This window comes from Martes martes (genome assembly GCF_963455335.1).
Source record: "Martes martes genome assembly, chromosome: 5".
Lineage (NCBI taxonomy): Eukaryota > Metazoa > Chordata > Mammalia > Carnivora > Mustelidae > Martes > Martes martes.
In genome coordinates, this window is record NC_137892.1 from 43,112,575 (window position 1) to 43,131,789 (window position 19,215).

At 38.0% G+C, this 19,215-nt stretch overlaps 1 long non-coding RNA gene across 1 annotated transcript in view; it reads right to left on the minus strand.

The window, feature by feature from the left end:
• The window catches only part of LOC308343151, a 387,811-nt gene that overhangs the window by 76,721 nt on the left and 291,875 nt on the right, over positions 1-19,215 (minus strand). The window contains exon 5 of the long non-coding RNA XR_013966856.1: positions 17,088-17,189. This is a non-coding gene — a long non-coding RNA (uncharacterized lncRNA). The remainder of the gene's footprint in view (positions 1-17,087; positions 17,190-19,215) is intronic.

The window sequence follows — 19,215 nt, forward strand, 5'->3', positions numbered from 1 at the left end:
TGCTGTGGCTAGGACTTCCAGTACTACGTTAAATAACAGTGGTGAGAGTGGACATCTTTGTCTTGTGCCTGACCATAGAGGGTAAGTTCTCAATTTTTCCCCATTGAGGATGATATTAGCCATGGTTCTTTCTCATACGGCCTTTACGATGTGAGCTATGTTCCCTGTATCCCAACTTTATTGAGGGTTTTTATCATGAATGGGTTTTGTGCTTGATCAAATTCTTTTCTGCGTCTATTGAGAGGATTGTATGGTTCTAATCCTTTCTTTTATTAATATGGTGTAGCACATTGATTGATTTGTCAGTATTGAACCACCCTTGTAGCCCAGGAATAAATCCCACTTAATTGTGGAGAATCATTCTTTTTTTATAAAAAGATTTTATTTATTTGAGAGAGAGAGAGAAGGAGTGAGCATGAACGGGTGGGGGAGGGGCAGAAGGAGAGGGAGAAGCAGAATCCCACTGAGCAAGGAGCCAGATGTGGGGCTTGATTGCCGGACCCTGGGATCATGACCTGAGCCAACGGCAGACACTTAACTGACTGAGCCACCCAGGCACTCTGTGAATCATTCTTTCAATGTACTGTTGGATTGACTTGCTAGAGTATTGTTGAAAATTTTTGCATCCATGTTCATCAGGGATATTGGCCTATAGTTCTCTTTTTTTATGGAGTCTTTGTCTGGTTTTGGAATCACAGTAATGTTGGCCTCATAGAATGAGTTTGGAAGTTTTCCTTCCATTCCTATCTTTTGAAACAGTTTGAGGAGAATAGGTGTTAATTCTTCCTTAAATGTTTGCTAGAATTTCCTGTGAAGCTATCTGGCCATGGATTTTTGTTTGTTGGGAGATTTTGTATTACTGATTCAATTTCTTTGCTAGTTATGGGTCTTTTTAATTTTTCTACTTCTTCCTGTTTCAGTTTTGGTAGTTTATATCTTTCTAGGAATTTATCCATTTCTTCCAGGTCCAATTTGTTGGCATATAATTTTTCATAATACTCTTATAATTCTTTGTATTTGTGTAGTGTTAATTATTGCTTCTCCTCTCATTTCTAATTTTATTTATTTAGCTCCTTTCTCTTTTCTTTTTGAAAAGTCTGGCTAGGTGTTTACCAAGTTTATTAATTTTTTCAAAGAACTAGTTCCTGGTTTAATTGATCTGTTCTACTGTTTTTTGTTGGTGTTGTTTTTATCATTGTTGTTGTTTTATATATTTGGGTGCTCCCATGTTGGGGGCATACATATTTAGATGTTTTTGTTGGGCAGTACCCTTTATTATGATAGAGTGTTCTCCTTCATCTCTTGTTACAGTCTTTGGCTTAAAATCTAGTTTGTCTGATATCCATATGGCTACTCCAGTTTTCTTTTGACATCCTTTTGCATGATAAATTGTTCTTCATTTTCTCACTTTAATCTACAGGTGTCTTTAGCTCTAAAATGAGTCTCTTGTAGGCAGCATATAGACGGGTCTTATTCATTCTAAATCTTATGTCTTTTGATTGGAGCATTTAGTCCATTTACATTCAGAGTGATTATTGATAGATATGAATTTAGTACCATCTTATTACTTGTTTTGTCCTTGTTTCTGGAGATTTTCTCCTTCCTAATCTTTGTCACATTTGGTCTTTCTTTCCCACTTAGAGTCCCCGTTGATATTTCTCACAGGGTTGGTTTAGTGGTGATGAACTCCTTTAGTTTTTGTTTGTCTGGGAAACTACTTATCTTTCCTTCTATTCTGAATGATAGTCTTGCTGGATAGAGTATTCTTGGCTGCATATTTTTCCCATTCAGCCTGCTGAATACATCATGCCATTCTCTTCTTGCTTGTCAAGCTTCTTTGGAGAGATCTGAAGTTAGCCTTATGTGTGTTCCCTTAAAAGTTAGGGACTTCTTTTGTCTTGGTGCTTTTAGGATTTTTTTTTCTATATATTTGTAAACTTTATTACAATATGTCTTGGTATTGGTCTGCTTTTTTTGATTTTGATGGGAGTCCTCTGTGCCTTCTGGGTTTGAAAATCTCTTTCCTTTCCCAGATTAGGGATGTTTCCAGCTATAATTTCCTTAAGTAAACCTGCCCCGTTTACCCTCTCTTGTCTGGGACTCCTATGATATGAATTTTACTATACTTGATGGAGTCACCAAGTTCCCTCAACATATACTTTTATGATCCAAGATTTTTTTCCTCTGTTTTGTTCAGCTTCATTATTTTCCATAATTCTATCTTTTATATCACTTATTCATTGCTCTACTTCAATCCTGTGGTCCTTGCCTCCAGTCAGTTTCAAATCTCAGTTATTGTTATTATCATTTCAGCCTGATTCATTTTTAGTTCTTCAATCTCTATAGCAAGGTTTTCCCTGATGTCTTCCATGAACTTCTCCAGCCCAGCTAGTATCCTTATGATTCTTGCTTTAAATTCTGGATCAGACATTTCACTTATATCTGTTTCAATTAGATCCATGGTGATGACCTTTTCTTGTTCTTTCTTTTGGGATGAATTCCTCTGTCTTGGCATTTTGTCTAGGTCTCTGTCTTCTTCTATGTGTTAGTAAGGTAAAGTGTGCTATGTTTCCTTCTCTTGAGAGTAATGGCTTTATTAAGAAGAGGTCATATAATGTCCAGGGTCTGGTACTTCAGGAAGTGTCTCTGGTGTGCACTCTGCTGTGTGCACTCTGCTGCTATGTTTTCGCTGCTCTCTCCCTTAGGTCAGTCCTCTGCAGAGTTTTCCCTTGTCAGCAGTGGGGAGTGGTTGGACCTTGGCCAGAGTGTGGCAAGTTTTAACTAGGTGTGTTCTGGTCAGCCTGTTTAAAGAAACCTGATGCTATTCCCACTAGAAATGAAGCTTTGCAGAACTCTATGGTCATAGATATGGTACATGGTTGGGGGGGGGTGTTCTGATCTGGGGGAGAGGCCACCATGCTGGCTGTTAGGCAACCTTGCCCCAGAAAAGCAGTACCAGTGGAGTGCAGAGGGATAAACAATTTAGGCAGCCAGGGTTGATGCTGTGCTATTTACTGAAGCTGGTATATGCTAATGGGTGGAAGGAGCCATCCTTCCTGTTCTTTTGTCCCTGGAAGGGGGAGTCCCTGCTTGCTGCTCTCAGGGAAGCACTTTCAGAGGAGCAAATAATTTCCCACTCGTGTGTCACAGGTGTTTTTCAGAGCGCTGATTTCACACTGTCTCTGGGTCACTTGTCTCCCTGGAACAGTACAGTGCAACTTGGGCTCTACCCTAGCCAGCTCTGCTAAATTTTAAAGTTCCAAACATCAGGGACCTGGTGTGGTGAAGACCTGCACTAATCCTCTGGGAAAGGACCTCATTGTGCTGGGACTGTTGCAGGTTTGACCCAGAAGGACAGTTGTGCCAGAGCACAGGGGTGGGGATGAGGAGCAAGCAAGCTTAATAGGAGTGGCCCAGTAAGCTGTGCTCAGCAGGTGTCTCTGCACCTCTGCTGGGTTAGGGGGTAAGGGGGTAATAGGACCTGCTGGTTCTTTTGTCCCTGGAGAAGCAATGCCAGGTCTCACAGATGCACTCCAGAAAGTATGAGAACTCTCTTCCCAATCCCCTTAGGAGATCCTCAGATTGTACAATCTGCCCCAGGATTGCTTGCCTGGCTCCACTCCAGTAGTAGGACAGGGTCATCAGGTCTCATTCACAGCCACGTATGGGGACCTCTGAAATCCCAGTCTTTGAGCCCCACTGGTTGCAAAAACTCATGAAATTCAGCCCCTCCCCCTTCCCCAAGCAGTGGCTTTGAGGAAGCTTGCTCTTTGTGCTTATCCTTGTGTACCCCCACTCTCCCTCACCTTTCTCTGTGATCAGCCCCCTCACCTCCATAGCAGCCATCTGTTTCTCCCCCAAACCACATCTCTGCACTTTCAATCTTCCTCAGAGTGACCTCTTCTCTCCCTTTAGTTGTGCAGTTTGTTCTCTCAGTCCTCAGATTAATTTCTTGGGTATTTGGAATGATTTGATGGTTATCTAGCTGTGTTTGAAGGACTAGGCAAGCCTAGGGTCCTCCTACTATGCCACAACCTTTGCTCTCTCAAGTTTAAGATCTTTTTGTTTAATGCTAGATCCCAAAGTTTTTCTCCTACGTGTTATTTCTAAAAGATTTCACATTTTACCTTTTACATTTAAGTTTGTCATCCAATCTCTTTAATTTTTGTAGTGTGTGAGATTTAAGTCAGAGTTCACTTTTTTCTACTATTTATTATGGGCATCCAACTGTTACAGCCCACTGTTGAAAGACTCTTCCATTGCATTGCCTTGGCAACTTTGCCAGATGTCAGCTGAGTGTTACTTGTGTGGTTTTGTTCCTGGGTTTTCTATTTACTTTATTGATCCATATGTTTACTTCTTTGGCACTATCACATAGACTTGATTGATGGTACATAGTAAGTACTGGAATTGGGTAGAATGATTCCTCTCACATTCTTTTTTAAACATTGTTTTATTCTATTTCCAATGCCTTTCCATAAAAATTTTGGAATAAGACTTTCTATGAGTGCAAATATTTGGCTGGGATGGGAATTTTGTTAAATTTGTAAGTCAGTTTGAAGAGAATGAATTTCTTTACTATGTTGAGATTTCCAGGCAATTTTCATGGTATGAGTCTTCATTTTTATTTTTTAAATTTATTTTTTAATTTTTGAATTTCCATTTTAAAAAATCTTTGATTTCTTTCATTAGTGCTGCATAGTTTTCAGCATGCAAACAAATCACCCTCACTCTTTTTTTTTTTAATTTAGAATTAAACTTAAGTATTTCATTTGTATTCAGTTTATAAAGGGCATTATCTTTTTTTTTTTTAAAGATTTTATTTATTTATTTGACAGAGAGAGATCACAAGTAGGCAGAGAAGCAGGCAGAGAGAGAGGGCGAAGCAGGCTCCCTGCTGAGCAGAGAACCTGATGTGGGGCTCGATCCCAGGACCCCGAGATCATGACCTGAGCTGAAGGCAGAGGCTTAACCCACTGAGCCACCCAGGTGCCCCAGGGCATTATCTTTTAATTTCATTCCTCACTTATTCATTACTAGCATACAGAAATGTAATTGATTTTTGTGTGTTAGCCAGTTATCTTACAATCTTACTGAACTCATTTGTTAGTTCCTGGATGCTTGATACCTTGAATTTTCTATGTAGACCACTAGAATAAAGGTCCAGTAAGGGGCAAAGCATAGAATTTGAATCTGTGCTTCCAGATGACAAAGTCCATTTGCTTTCTACTTCATCTGATTAATTTACATGGGTTGTTACTGATATATATTGGGAAATGAATGTTGGATGTTGCACCAAAATGAAAACTAAATATTTACGTAAATTATACACAATAAGGAAAACCAAAAAGAAATAATAAATTAATGCTTTATATACGAAATGGTTTAATCAAGACATATGTTGACAAAAAGAAACTCACTTGTTGTAATACTTGATCAAATGTAGTGTATTACTTTTAAAACAACCAGGGAAGGGAATTCTGGCCTTTTTCCTATGGTAATTCATAAATAATATGCCACCAGTGGCTCAAACTTCTTGAGAAACACTTTATACACTGACATTCTTCCTTTATCATTAAGACAGTTTTTCTTAAATTATAAATTGTGCTTTTGATTTAAGTTGGCTAAATTTTTAATGGTTAAATTTTTCTTTCATAGTATTAAGTGTACCTTTTAACTCTTTGCATTTATTTTTGTAAGAGTAGCTTATGGACCAAGGAAATAACTCGTTAAATGATGTTGACTTTTTCAAACAATAGCACCAATTTTGGATTATAAAGAGGGTATGACACAAATTTCAACATCCTACCATTATTATTTCCCTTCTCACACAAAATCACACCATAATATCTCAATTTTCTTGAGAAAAACACATTTCCCTTTCATTTTAAAATGTAATAAAATGGGGCATGCGGGTGGCTTGGTTGGTTAAATGACTGCCTTAGGCTCAGGTCATGATCCTGGAGTCCCAGGATCAAATCCTACATCAGGCTCCCTGCTTGGCGGGAAATTTGCTTCTCCCTCTGACCCTCCCTCTTCTCATGCTCTATTTCTCTCTCTCATTCTCTCTCACAAATAAATAAATAAAATCTTAAAAAAATTTAAAAAATGTAATAAAGCACAATTCATGAAATTAACAGATATCAGCTTTGCAAATTGTGAAACATAAGAATTTTTTTTTAAGTTTTTTAAGTAATACATATTGCCTGTCTGCCTGCCTTCCTTCCTCCTTCCTTCCTCTTTCTTTCTCTCTCTCTTTCTTTCTTTTTCTTTTCCTTTTTCTTTCTTTACTTCTTTCTTGTCAAAAAGAAATGAAAATCCATTGTGGTAAACTCAAACCCTACCAAGATGGTTTTTGGTCTTCAGTCACAATGACTCTAATTGTGGGACAAAGGGAAGACAGTTTTAAGGTAGGAGGGAAAGGCCCGATATAATGTGTTACATGAATCCCAAAATATACAAACCTTACAATGAGTTTATTTATGTCATACTCCATTTATTTCACTAAATTAAACTAACAGACAAAACACAAATTTGAAATGATTAACCTAAAAAATAACGTTGGAAAGCATAAATATGTATTTCCATATGAATAATGTTTGTTTATTTGCTAAAATACCAATATAGGACTTTAACTGATTTAAATTCAGCTCTTTCTTACCTAACCTGTATTCACAGGGCATCTATTTTTCAGTTTTGGTTTCTTTAAATTAGACAATGCATTTAAATCTATTTTAAAAGGACTTGATAAATTTAAATACCATCATTTTCCCCAATCTTGTTTAGTCTCTCACATTTCATTTCATTTTTAATTTTGTGCAATGTTGGAAGTATTTAACCTAATGAAATTAAGTAATTACAACGATAACAAAATTGGTGTAACCAAGTTCTGGGGAAAAAACAGTACTATTTTTGTAAGCATTCAACTCTGCTGTTGAACAGAGAATTGTGTGGGCACCCTGGACAATCAGCGTACCATGACGTCAGTCTACAGAGCACTGGTTAAACCTATGAGACAGTTAAGTGGAGGAAAATAGAACAAAGGTATTTAATGACTCTGTTTTACATTCATTTCATTTGCCCTATGAATGACAAGCCAGAAATCATCTGCAAATCCTCACCAAGGGCCTGGGACATCTCTACTTCCTACACTCACATGTGCCACCTAAAGCAAATACAAATACCATGAACAACACTCCAGCTTCATGTGAATCCAGCTCTGACTAATAGGTGGGTTGGTGTATTTTCTGCACCTACTGTTCTTCCCTGTGATTGGATCTAAAATGGTGATAGGTGTTGTGAGCTTTATTATTCCTCTTCAGAAAGAAATCTGAGTGCACTTAAATTTTTGAAATAGTTGTACGCCATCCTATCCAGCTAGCTTAAACCTTCCTTATCCTGTCATATCACAACCGTACTCCTGAAGACTAAGCATATGAAATATGTAGTAACCTATTCCCCACCTTGCATCAGGCATGTAATACATCCAAAAAAGCAGGAAACAACTCTTAAGAACTTGATCTCTTTAGGTTTCTACATGACTAAGAATGACCGTGATGGTTCATGACTATGGACAAGCAACTTAAAAGGTCTCCAGCAACTGGCCCTGACTTCCACTACTGTAGGTTCCAAATGCATTCTTCACACACTGTGTTTTTATTTTAATTTTTAAAAAAGATGCATCTATTTATTTATTTATTTGAGAGTGAGAGCACATGGGCACGTGTGCAAGTGAAAGGAGGGGAAAAGGGAGAGGGAGAGGGAGGAAGCAGATTCCCCTCTGACTGCCCAGCCTGACAGGCGTCTGGATCCCAGGACCCTGAGATAATGACCTGAGCCAAAAATCAAGAGTTGGACGCTTCATCTACTGAGTCACCTGGTTCTCCATACACACCATGTTTTTATTTTAAATAGCCCCATTCTTATTTCCATGTGAAAAGGATCAGAAGATCCAAAATAAGCCACTTTGATATGAAGGCATTTGAGAAAAGCAAGACATGTGATTCTCTTCCCTATCTGCTTAAAAGCTGGGCACAAATATCTTTTATGGAGGTGAGGTGTCCTCTTTTCTTATACCAGGAAGGAAAGAACATTCTTTATTCAGCAGAGATAGAGGCAGTGCCAAGATGAGCCTGCATAAACAAAATCTTGTAAAATAACCCTCATCTTCCACTCACCAGTATCTTTCATGTATCTACCTTCCATAATTTACCACCCCTAGAATCTCAAACCCCCTTTCCTTTGTCTTAATGAAGAGGCAAATTACCCAGAGCAGGCCCAGGCTGGCAGACCCCAGTAGGTGAGAAGTTATTAACAATAAGCTAGAGATAACCAGAAGCCCCGGCCGGGAGCAAGAGATAACTAGCTGTCTCTGCGTCTGGAAACAGGCTTTCCGCCTAAAGCAGCTCCCCTCCACCCCACACCCCCCGTTTAAACCCACCTACCAGCAGTCAGCAGGGCCCTTGGAACCTGACCTCCTGCATTTCCCTATAAAAAGCCCTATAACCTGGGTGGCTCAGCGGGTTAAGCCTCTGCCTTCGGCTCGGGTCGTGATCTCAGGGTCCTGGGATCGGGCCCCGCATGGGGCTCTCTGCTCAGCGGGGAGCCTTCTTCCTCTCTCTCTCTAATTGCCTCTCTGCCTACTTGTGATCTAACTCTCTCTGTCCAATAAATAAATAAAATTTAAAAAAAAAAAAAAAAAAAAAAAAAAAAAAAAAAAGCCCTATAACCTCACTACTTGGGCCCAGAATTTTGAGTGCGAGCTCCTCTGGGTCCACTGGGGTAAAATGTTCTCCTACTTCTCTGATTGTCACTTGATTTCTCACTGGTCTGATTATTTTTTCTGCAACATTTCCACTTCTCCACAACTTGTTGCCCTTTGTTTAAATGGTATATAACTCCTCCTCTCCCTGCCCTCCCCCTGCTCCCAAACTGAGTCTAACTGCTTCTCGGATCTTGACTTGTAGACCTCCATGCACTTAAAAAATTAAAAGAGTAACATGAAATAAAGTTTGAATGCCCTTTTTTCCAGTTAATCTGTCTTTTGTGCATTTAATGCACAGGTCCCAGTGATGTAACATAAGATAGTGGAGGAAAAGTATTTCCTCCCTTATACATATTAGAAATATATTTTACATTTTAATCTCCGATAACATTTTACTACCCTTTACGACCCTGCTTAGTACTGAGTGGTAGAAAGAAATAGTGTTGTGATAGATATTATGTTAGAAAGAGTATCATGTAGTATTTAAGAGAGGTCCCTTGTCATACTGCCAACTTTTAAATCTGCTCTATCACTTATCATGTAACCCTGAGAATTTAATTAAAATCTCTTGCTTTAGAGCGTTATTTATTTATTTATTTAGGTATGAAAACAAATTTGTTGCCTCACAGAATTATGGTGAAAATTAAAGGACTCTATAAATATAAATCACATTGAACAAAACCTGACTCAGAATGCTCAACTGGTATTAGCTTTAAAAAGTCGTATAAATATCCTGAACACCCTATGTCGTAGACCGCAGTCTCATGGCTGCCCTGTAGCAAAACTGTAGTGCTCACATGACACGAAGGCTGTTAGTTTGAATGTAATTCATTTTGGTGCTTTAAAAAAATTAATTTGTAATTCAGCTTTGGTTTTATTTCTTTAACTGGTCCCTCAGTTAACTCACATATAAAGGACACTGTCCTCTGTCTTCTTCTGTTACCCCAAGTCATGACAACTCAATCCACCCAAGGAAAGCAAACACGTAAGTAGCATGTTGGACAATACGAAGATTAGTAAAGCGTGGCTTCTGGCGAGAAGAAATATAGTTGTTTTCTTTTTGGTAGAGTTCTAGGAATCTGCTATCTCTTCTGGTAAATCAGGGAATTTTGAATACAAATGGATTGCCAATTTACTCTTGCAGTTGAATAACTAAAATAATGCTTTTGGTTTATAAGACAATGGAAGATAAACTTATATACATACAATGTAGATTATATCTGCATTTTTTGTTGAAGTTATATTTTCCATCTCTCTAATATATTCATGTAATCGGATAAAAATCTTACCTCATTTCTTATATCTAATTACTCAGATCATTAATAATTTAAAAATATACTTTTGTCTAATATAAGACTAGTCCGGACTCACGCTTCCTGGGGATTTCTTTCTAAAGCAACTTTTCCTGACTATCCGGTTCTTAACCTTGTTCTGTATTTTGGCATAGACATGAAAAGTGGAATGATCTGACAAGTATAAAGTAACATATTCACAGTGCTTCCATGAACGTACAGTGCTCCCCAACCCCATATGATGACTACTGTGATTGATTTATTTAGTATTGTAGGAGCATTTTGCACTCTGCTTGAAATGGTTAACCTATATGAGCAAAAGGTTTACACAACCAGAAGCTCATCATATGTTTATAACATTAAATATCTTATCACTTGGACTTAAATAAAAACCTTCAAAAAGTGATTCTGTATCATCTATTTAAAGGATATTTAAAAACTCATTTTAGGGGTGCCTGGGTGGCTCAGTGGGTTAAAGCCTTCTGCCTTCGGCTCAGGTCAAGGTCTCAGGGTCCTGGGATCGAGCCCCACATCGGGCTCTCTGCTCAGCAGGGAACCTGCTTCTTCCTCTCTCTCTGCCTGCCTCTCTGCCTACTTGTAATCTCTATCAAATAAATAAATAAAAATCTTAAAAAAAAAGTCATTTTAGAATACATATCCAATTCTGAAAAAAAAGAAACTATAGAACGACCAGGTTTTCATTTGTAAATGAAATCATATTAAAATAAGTAGGACCTAGATCTATCTTTGGCATAGGCAGCGTCCCGTGATGAATCTCTTAAGACGCTGAAGGAAGGTGACCTTTTCAGAAAATATGAATAGTCTGCTCTGAATAGTCTTCATTTAATCACATTGCCTCAACACTGACCAATTTAGGTTAGCAAACCCCTTTTTATAAAAAAATCTAGCTGTCTCAGGATGTATATTAATTTGGTTTATTATCATTCATACTTATTATAGAATATTAGAAAGAGTTTAAATTTTAGAACTTCACCGAAATTTAAAAATTCATCTAGTACACCCTCATATTTAATAGCTCAAGATTCAAGGTCATTTCAGCATAACGGTCAAAACCATTGCTTCAGAGACTGGACTGCCTGAAGACTGCTAGAAAGTTGTGAGACCTTAGGGAAATTACTTAAATTCTCTTTGCCTCATCTTTCTCAATTGTGAAATAGGATAATGTCTGATACCTTGGTAACAACTCCACAGGTTATTTTGAGTATTAAATGCCATAGTCTATATAAAATGGTTAGAAGAATACCTGATACATGGTAAGTGTTCTTTTGCTATTATTACGAACTTACTATGGAGATCACAATTGAATTACTCTAAGTGAATACCAGGGTTATTATTTAAAGAGACTTAGAAGAACATTTCTTTTTGAAGTTCACTAAATGTCAATGGGCATAGTAAGTAGAAAAGGAACTCATGCATTCACACACCTGGGTCAGATTGCTACCAAGAGGTAAGCCTCACCACATCTTTTTTGTGCTCTGGAGGAAAGAGAGATCAAGAGCAGACCTAGACTCCTACTTGATTTTTGGGAGGAGATAAACAGGACAACAGAACAAAACCACTGAAGGCCAGGTTTCCTCTGACTTCTGCCTGGTTTTCTCACACCTCAAATAATCAATTAAATAGTGCTCTGGTAAAAACAAGAAATAATAAAAAATTTAAAAATGGTGCTTCGGTAAATTTGGTAAACATTACTTTATTTATTTATTACTCTATTTATTTATGGCATTTATTTATTTATTATTTATTTATTATTTATTTATTTATTACTTTATTTATTTATTGTGTGTAAAGGAGACGAGCACAGCTAAAATTAAATTCACCGAGTTAGCTACTTCTGTCATCCTCAAATACAGTCTCCTAATATCAGAGTGATTTGGGTAGAAATAACAATAGGAATCCAGTTCTAACATAAAGACCTAACACTCTTGGGATGCCTGGGTGGCTCAATCAGTTAAGTGTCTACTTTAGGCTCAAGTCATGATCCCGGGGTCCTGGGACTGAGTCCCACTTTGGGTTCCTTGCTTAGGGAGGAGTCTGCGGCCCCCTCTGCCTGCTGATCCCCCTGCTTGTGCTTGGCCTGTCTGTCTCTAATAAATAAATAAAATCTTAAAATAAGAAAAGGCCTAATGCTCTTTTAGCAGAATATGTAAGAAACCAAAGATAATCATCAGTCTTATGAGAACACTGAAGGATGCTTAAATAAAGATATCCCATTGGTAAAAACAGCAAAGAACTTTAAGATGCTTTTGCAGTATAGACAGAAAGGGTCAGTTTAGTGAATACCGCAAGTATCACATTCTCAATCATTAGAGTCCAGTTGCTTTCTTTTCAAAAACCCCATTTCCCTAATCATTTCTTTCCATGACATAGAAGGATATATAAAGGATTATAATGTTATGATGTTTCCAGTTTACCCAGAACACTAGTTGGCCTTAGGCTCTCTTCTACAAAGAGTATTTAAGTCAGTAGTTATTCTGCCTGCTGAAATTCCCCTTATTATTTGAAGTAAAAGCTAACATTACTCTGTGGTTTTGTGTTTCCTTTGCCTTTATTTGTAAGACTGCTCCTCAACAAACAGCAGCCATTTCTTCTCAATGAAACCTGAATAATTCAACATAAAAAAGTGAAAACCTTTTTTTTTTTTTTCCTTGAAGTGTATCTTCTTAGACGAGAGAAGCAGGGATGCTAGGACTAGAAAGGGCCCAGGTCTTATATGGGAGGAATTTTCTACCTGTTCATACCTTCATTAATAATACCTGGGTAATGGAAAGGGATGAGTTTGTATGCAGATAAAGTTGAGTGTTTCTTTATTTTCTTTTTTTTTTTTTTAAGATTTTATTTATTTATTTATTTGAGAGAGAGGGAAAGAGAGAAAGACACCAGGAAGGTGGAGGAAGATACACCAAATGGAGACAGTTCATAAGTTTCATTAGGATCTACTGGGGATAGGACTCAGGACAGGCGAGACAGGGAAGAAAATGAAAGCTGAAGGCAACTGTTATTCTATCCAGAAAGTTACCGGATCCAGGATAAATGCTGGAAGATAAAATACTGGGAACATACAAAAAACCATTGTAAAATAAACATCAAAATAATACATGTTGGATTTTAAAAGCATTTTACTTGTTTGCTTTATTTTCGTGACTGTTCTTTTTCTGAATTCAGCATTTGTTTAGATTTCTGTTTAGATCTCACAGCCAAACAGCAATGTTTCTGTCAAAGTGGCACACAATATGGAATCAGGGTCAGAATCTGAGTCCTGCCCTGGCACTCATTACCTTTGTGGTCACGTGCAAGGTGCTATAACTTTTCTTCTTGTTTATAAAATAGGTTTTTTGACAATACATAGCTTTTCTGGTGTTATAAAAATTACAGAATGTAGATGGTAAACACTTTGTGAGATATAAAGTAGTATGACCACTGGTAGTATAAAAATAATGTAACAGCTAGTGTTAGGCAGATTTATGTGACTTAAAAATTAGGGTGAAGTGTGAGGTTCCGGGGCATCTGGGTGGCTCAGTGGGCTGAGCCTCTGCCTTCGGCTCAGGTCATGATCTCAGGGTCCTGGGATCAAGACCCACATGGGGCTTTCCGTTCAGTGGGGAGCCTGCTTCCCCACCCCTCTGCCTGCCTCTCTGCCTACTTGTGATCTCTCTCTCTCTGTCAAATAAATAAATAAAATCTTAAATAAAAGGAAAAGAAAAGAAATGTGAATTTCCTGTGTCAGCTTCACCTCCTCTAGTTCGTTAGTCTTTTTGCAAAAATAACCCTTGCTGTTTAGGATCTCCGGGTTTGGGTTTGGTTCTGCTTGAGCCCTTTCACACTACTGCTGACTAAGGGTTCCCGGTTAGTGTCGCAGACCTGGAAATACACAAGTCAGTATCTGGGCCTGGGCAGAGAGCCAGTGTAAAAGAGATGAGTCCTAATGATAAAGTTTTGGAATACAGATGAGGTTCGGTGGGGTGAGGTTTGGAGCCGATGACCAAGAAGGATTCTTGAGATGTCTTTGGTACAAAATGGTGGTTTTTCTGAAGCACAGGGACAAGACCCGTGGGCAGAAAGTGCTGCTGCATTGGGGTCTTGGGAAGTGGCTGATTATATAGTCAGGAGCTGGTGAGGTGAGGAAAAAGGAGGTGTCCAGAAGGACTGTCCTGTGCTAATGAAGACGCTCAGGCTACTGGAGGGTTGGTTATTGTGAAGCCAAGGCTGCTTTCCCCTCTAATGAGGCACTAACATGAAGACAGTTCGGAGTTTCCTGGAGGACTGTGACATTCACCTATCACATGTCCTTGTCAATGGGCTTCAGGTTTAAAAAATTTCAATTATATTTATGTTTTCTTCCACCTCACCTCCCTCATTTTCATGGAGTGGAGGGTGATGTTAGGGCTTCAGGAAACAGAGTTGTGTACCTCCAGAAGTTAGGCTATTGATAAGAAAGCTTCTTCCTTGTAAATCACTAGGACATTTGTAAACTGAGGGAGGCTCCTGTCCTGCAGGACTGGGATCTCCATCAGTTAAACCATTTGTTCTTCCTTTAGGTTAGGCAGGAGTGTCTGAGCAAGGTCACACATATCCCATGAGGGGGCAGTGGAGGGTGCGATGTTCTGCTTTGTCCTCAGCTAGCCTTCTGCTTCCTCACTGTGAAGATCTGAGATGCTTTCTGGGAGTGGACGGTAAACACTGGATCCAAAGGCCAGTGCAGTGGGAAGTTCTCTGGGTCCTCCACAACAGCTTTCCAGAGTTTTCTGTATCAGAAGTTGTTTTGGCATCTGCCAGGAGGTTCTGATGCCTTCAGGGGGGCAAACTGCCAGGATTTCTTTTTTCAATCTTACTCTACCTAGCCATTCCAGTTTATTTCAAAACACTCATGACTATTTAACATCCTCTGGACCATGGCCCAAACCACCTCCTCCTTCATTTCTGCTCTTTATCCAAGATTTTTGCAGGAGCTTTGTTTATAGGAATTTAAAATGCTACTTCCTCTCTATAAGTTACAGATTTTTTGCTGTGTTCTCAATGAGCCATGAGTAACAGCTATAATTGCAAAGTAGTCAAGGCGAAAGTCAGAAGTAATTCCAAAACCTGCATCCAGAGCCTGGGCCGCTCTCTGCTGCTGAGAAAGGACATGAATTTGGTATGCCACCTCCACGGAGATGCCACTGGAGATTCCACTAATATATGTCACATTAGAATCTACCTTTCAGTTATCAGAGCACGTCAAAACCTATCTGTTGTGTAGCCAAAGGTGGAGACACGCTTCTACATCTAGTGAGTCAAAATTAAGGATGACAATAAAACAAAAGACAGAAACAAAAGGCCCTGACCACATTTTCCCCCTTTCAGTTGATGGGGTAATTTTTGCTTTTAAGCATCTTACTGCTATCAAAATCATGCAGTCTTTTCCCAAACATGGTTGATTTATTTTTTCATTATTGTCATGGGATTAATTTTTTGCTCTGCTTTACGGTAAGTTATCAACCTTTTCCCAAAGCGAGAGTTTTCTTATCACTAGTATTCACAATCCTCTGTTTTATTGTTTTTAGTCAATGATAAAAGCAAAGCTTAGTTGGTCTTTCAACAAGCACCTGTATTTTATGTACACCTACATTATCTTTCAGTTTTCTATCTACTTTTCTGTATTTACACAAAAGAGTGAATAAAGAGGCATGCTTTTCTGAGTCACTGAGCATAATTTTTCTCCTTTTTTTAAATTGAGGTATAACTGACAAAATGTATTGTTCTTCTTATATCCCAGAAAATAAGGTATCAACTGTGTTCCCATGTCTACCCTCTCATTTTATCTTCAAATGCTCTTTTCACCTGGTCTCAGTAGATATGCTCAGAGGAGGTTGAGGGAAGACCAAGGAGTAGATAGAAGCTTTTGGTCTATGTCTTTTGAAATTTTTGTGGATTTTTCTAGTCTGTATGGAGTAGTTTGTAAAGTAAAACTCTTAAAAAAAATAAAATAAAACTCTTCGTCTCACTATCACCAGAAAGGATGTTTAAGAAGCTGGTACCATATCCCACTATTATTGAATTTTCAATTACTTTAAAAGGCATCTTTGCTTCCAGAACTAGTTTATTCAAAGATCTCCAGTTGGATCTTGTTCTGATCTGATAGGTTATATTTTCTAAAGGTGCTCATTATTAAATTGGAGGATACAGTGACAAAAGTTAGTTTAAAAGTTTTTCAATTCCACCTTAGAATCTTGTCATCATTTTATCAAAGTCTGCTCCCTTGTTATTATGTAACTAGTATTTTTCTATGGAAACTAACGGTTTTCACTGAATTGTCAACATGATTTAATCCTAATAGGATTTACTTAAACATTTCCCAAAGAGCAAAATGAGTTCTTTAGAATTTCCAAAGAAGAAAGGAAATGGAAACAGGGCAAATGTGAAGGCATAATTTACTTATAAATCCTTATTGATTCCTTCAGCATACTTGTTCATTAGCAGTTCCTCAAATTACAGTAGCAACACTTCTGGTACAATGCAAAGTACCCGCGTGGCAATTAATCAGTCTAGTTGCTCTTGTAGTTTTGGCCAGGCTAAATGATATGTGACTTTCTGAATGTGTTTGGTTTGTGGTTTTCCCAGACAGTCCAAAACAATTAAACTAGCACATAAAGGGCCCAGAGCTAAAATTTAATTACTTAAAGCTAAAAAAAACAAAAGAAAGAAAGAAAAAAAAATTGTCACAAAGGAGATCTAGATATATACAGAGATATATATCTGTATCTCCAAAATTTCCAAGTCCAAAATTCAGGTTTATTTTGCTATCGTTTGAATCAGTTATCTAAAAACGGGCAAATGAAAAGAGACAGGGCTCATTATATATCTCATAGAGGGCCATCTGATGTAGAAGATTTTATTTCCATAATAACCAATGATACTGCTTTTTTTCCAAGTGCATATTTGGTAAATTATGGAAAGCACAATACAAGCATTATCTCCTGTAATCCTCTTAAAAGCAAGACAGGCACAGATGAGGGAAGCAAACTACTCACCAGCTGCGGGACTCCTGAGTAAATCACTTCACCTCTCCGAGACTTCATATCCTTGTCCATAAAACTGAAACGATGATATATAGTACATAACTCATTGGGCTGCTGTAAGAATAAAAAGCCATAATTAATATTAAGTACTTAAGAAGCCTAACACCTAGTAAGCCCTTTATAAATGCTCCTATTGAAATGATATGATTGCTCTTATTACCATGTTTTGTGGACGAACACAATAAGCCCTGGTTTAAAGAAGGTTTTCATGAGCACACAGGTAACGGATTGTGAAGCTGCGATCCGAACACGGGAGTATCTGATTTTAAAGCTACAGTTATTTATTGCTCTAGTCTCCCTCACTGCTACTGAGCTGTTCGCCACTGAAAGTCCAAATACAGATTTTCAGAAAGTGTCTCTCTTAGAATTACCATTGGCTCGAATGTGAACTGAAAAATGTTTATTGAAAATATGGTTCTAGGCAATTAATACCTCTTATTTTCTCACTCAAAATCAAAGGCTTATGCTAATTGGGGGGACATACTCTTTTAATACTTCACTTGTTTATATAATAAATAATTGAAAATAATATATTTTTAAATCATTGAAGAAAGCTTCATGTGTTAGAATTCATAAATATTTGAAAATGAGGAGTTTTTAACTACTCTTTATTCATAGTTTAGGTGAGTGTGGTTTTCAGTATTATATACCTCATTATTTTTTTCCTTCAGATGAACAGAAATCAGAAAAAAATTGTATTTTTTAAAAATAAAGTTTCGACCTCCTGGAACCACTGAGTTTTGCCTTATCTCATTCTATTACTTAAATCCTGCATATGTGCTTTACTTCTCTGCATGTTAATAGTGACCTTGAAAGCTGAGAGAGTCTTTGAAATACTCTCTGAATATCCAGTCTCTTCCCCACACAGCACCCACCACGTCCCCAGCTGCCTAATACAGATACTCTGGGACCACTGCTTTTATCAAATTCTCACCTCTACTGCCTCTAATCTTTGTCTCAAAAACACAGTTTTTGGGTGACTGTCTATTTTTATTTTATTTAAATTTAGACACTATAAATTTTTATAAAGTCCCATAAAAATAGGCATTAACTTCCTTAGATACCCTTCAACATCCCACAGGAATGAAATAAAAAGCAAATAGAATTTTTAAAGCCTAGTGTTTTTAACAAAAAGAAAAAAAAAATTAGGGCAAAGTGATGTGTTCAGAGCCACTGTCAGAAATTCAAATGCCATTTTAAAGTTAGAAGTTAAAAGAGCCTGAAGTTAAATCACGTGGAAGAATGTTAGAAAATAGGCACTTTAATGAACTTTCTAGTCTAAAAAAGAGCATTTTGAGTAGGATTATATATGATAAAAAGAAAGTTTTGAAGTATAATACCAGACCAGAAAAATGAAATGAGCTACTTGGCTATCTCTCACTCCGTATTTCTCTTTGTCTCTGAGTCTCTGTCTCTCTCTAACAAGCCAAACAGTTCCCATAGCAATCAGCTCCAAATGGCGGGTCTTGATTAATAATTCACTGCTTCCCTAATTTTCATCTTTGCTGGTATGTGTTTTGTCTTTGCCAGATACGCAGCCCTCACTCATCACATAGCGGCCCAGTTTCTGGTTTTCCTATCTACAGCTTCCCGATGACAACAGCCTTCCAACAGGGAACCTGCAGCTTTCTCCTTCTTCTGTCCAAGCCTTCCCACTCTTCAGCTTCCCTTTGAGTCTGCCAAATGCAAGTGGCGGTGGCTGACTATGGCAAGCTTTTGCTTTTTCTTATTTGGACTATCCGCACTTATTTCATTCACTTTGCCACCTCCCTCTCCCTGAGGCAGAACAGGCAAGGTGGGATATGTAATTATATATAGCTCACCACAATCAAGATAACACATATATTCATCACCCCTGAAAGTTTCATCGTTCCCTTTCATAAACGTCCCGGCCTGATTAGTCCTGCCTACTCCATCCCTTGACAACCACATACCTTCCTTCTGTCTTTACATACATGTGTGCATTTTCTAGAAATTTGTATAAATAGGGGCGCCTGGGTGGCTCAGTCGGTTAAGCATCTGCCTTCAGCTCAGGTCATGATCCCAGGGTCCTGGGATTGAGCCCCGCACCAGGCTCTCT